The sequence below is a fragment of the Punica granatum genome, chromosome 5 (genome assembly GCF_007655135.1).
Source record: "Punica granatum isolate Tunisia-2019 chromosome 5, ASM765513v2, whole genome shotgun sequence".
Taxonomy (NCBI): domain Eukaryota; kingdom Viridiplantae; phylum Streptophyta; class Magnoliopsida; order Myrtales; family Lythraceae; genus Punica; species Punica granatum.
Genome location: NC_045131.1, coordinates 14,988,734 through 14,991,591, shown reverse-complemented (window position 1 = coordinate 14,991,591; position 2,858 = coordinate 14,988,734). Strand labels below are relative to the sequence as shown.

General features: G+C 33.9%; 1 non-coding gene across 1 annotated transcript; it reads right to left on the bottom strand.

Moving 5' to 3' along the window:
* Window positions 1-903: 903 nt before the first annotated feature.
* Window positions 904-993, bottom strand: LOC116209736. The gene has a single exon (XR_004157328.1). It is a non-coding gene; the product is annotated as a small nucleolar RNA snoR26 (small nucleolar RNA).
* Window positions 994-2,858: the final 1,865 nt, after the last annotated feature.

Below are 2,858 nucleotides of genomic sequence, written 5' to 3'. Positions count from 1 at the left end.
TATACGTGCGTTCTTCCAGTAGGGAAAATACTGGTCAGCGATATGGTTCTCTTTTTAAGATACGAATCGATAATGTGTCAAGATTGGAAACTGACAACACAGTACATCATATCAAAAGGAAATTTTGTGCAAATATATGAAAGCGGGTCCGTGTGCTCAAAAGTCAAAACTGTGCCACATGTCCCATGACTTAATTTCAATATCACATTGTTTTTCCATTACAAAGGATTTCATGCTTATCGCTTGGGTTATGAAATCTATTAAAGTTTGGTAGTTGAAAAGGCAAATCTATATCCACATAATAATTTAAAATAATCTCTATGAAAATCTCTGATTTATTTTATGAGAAATTTAAGTGTTCTCGATAAATAAAGAATTAAAGATTTATCATACTTTACGTACTTCATATTAACTTTTTTAATTTTATCATAATCTCTTCATTTCTCTAAAAAATACTTTTAAATGACATCATCTAAAAAAGAGCACACATTCTAGGTGCATTTAATGAATTTTGAATTTTTCAAAGAATTTATTCAATAAATTTACAACATACGTCAAAAAGAGCAAGCGTCCACGTGCGCTGGACGAAGGACTAGTTAAGCTCGCATACACATGTAAGGACAGCACACACAATCATCCAAACATCAATAAATATCTTTATGAATTACTTGTTCCCCCTCCCCCTTCCGATTTTTGGGCCTAGTAACAAAGTACCCTTCAACCTTTTAAATTTTTCACTAAATCACCCCAGTTATATAGAAAGAAGCAAAGTACCACCCGGTCATTTTTCCGATCACTATTCCAACAAAGATTTAAGTTTTTTTTTTAATTTAAGGTTTAAAAAATAATTTCAATTATTAAAAATTCGAAAAAAAAAAAGAACCCAAAAAAGTTATCCGAAAAAGGCATCTCTGATAAACAAATTTCCCCAATTTCTTCACCGGCAATCAAAGTGCAAGGATAACGATTTTAAGTACTCATCACCGATGTTTGTCCCGAAAACTCAAGCGACAATGGCAGGTTTGAACCGAGAAGATTACATGCTTGAGTAACTCTTTTATGAACCTTCGTCAATGGCGCTACGAGCTATCAATATCTAGCCTGAACAACATAACAATCAAATCAACAGAAGATATGGCAATGGGCAGAAGATATCAATATCGATTAGGACATTTTCAGCTCACTTCCTTCACGGAAGGAAGCTTAATGCAGAGATTGATAACATTACCGATCCCCATAACAGCAAATGCAAAATAGAGATCCACAAAACCCAAATTAAAATGAAATAGAGGGATGAATTTATTTAAGCAGTCATCAATCGACGCCAATCAAGAAGCTCGACGGTGAAGATCTGCAAGAAGATGCCATGGAGCTCGAATGGAAGATCGAACTTCAAGCGAATGGCATCGAAAATTGAAAAAGGAACCTACGATCTTTTGGGCTCCTTTTCTTTTCAATTTTTTAATTTTTTAATAATTGAAACTATTTTTTAAAATATGAAATTAATAAAAATAATAATAAATTAAATCTTGGCCAAGAAAGTGATCGGGAGTGCAGTTTGCTTCTTTCTAAATAGATCGGGTGATATAGTGCTAAATTTCAAAGGTCAGGGGGTATTTTAATACTAGGCCTAAAAGTTGGGATGCAAAATACATTTTGATGCACATACGCTATATTATTAAAATTACAAGTACCCGTGTGTGACGCACCACAATAATATATTTCTCGTCTTTCCTTTGGCTAACGAGTATATATCATTCTAGTACGTTTGTAACACCATTTAATGAATTCGCGGTTTCAACATGTGACACATGTCGTTAATACAAAACTCATGTTATTATATGCCTGCTTGGCCTTAGAGTTCCCAAGGGCCGCAATTTCCTTTTAGGGAAAATAACCTAAAACTTCAAATAGTTTGATTAAATTTCTCAATTTACCAATTTTTTAAATTTTAACCGAAAAATCAAAACGTTTCTTTCCATTTTCCCCATCTATTTATCCGTTAGTTTTGGCATTAACGGCGCTGACGTGACCGTTAAATTTGTCTAAGTGGCATATGGCAACACATGTGACTGCAGTGTGCGGTCCTTTTAACCAGAAAAATCAAATAGTTTGACATTTTTTCCTGATCTATCAAATATCAAAAATTCAAAAATTAACATATTTTTCATATGTTCCATAATCTACCAAAACATGAATTATAAATTTGAATTATGAAATTATATATATATATATGTATGTATGTATATATTGGTTTGAAAATTGAAAAATATCGCCACATATCCCTACATCAGCACTTTTTCTCAATTTTATTCCAATCAATGAAAATGACACGAGGCACTCTAACGTTTAGTGACAACGTCTCAAATCTATCACACCGTTAATATTCCATATTTGGACAGAAAATTTGACATTGCACATAACGATACTGATGAGGCAGTGTGTGGGTCACTCCTATGTTGACTGACATGAAGAGTTCATCAAGCCAACTTCGAGCTACCTATTGTCATCGCTTAGGCCACCATATTGCGAGTTCGTGGGTGCTAAGGAAAGCTCATATATAGGACTACAACTTAGAAGCAAGTTTCAAGCCAAAAAGGCGAAGAAACGAGCTAGAAAACTGTTTTTGAAATTCGATTTTCATCACGGAAAGCATAATTTTGCAAAGCTATATCTCTCAAAGTGTACAACGAAATTACGAGCAGTCAATCATCGTAGCTTTTTTGTCACATGAGAAATCTGGCCATGTAAAATTTTTGGACAAAAAATGATTATAATGGGATTCGCCATTTATGCAAAGTTGGGCTAATTTCGAGCCAATTGTTTTCATCGCTTGGGCCACCAATTTGCCACTTCTT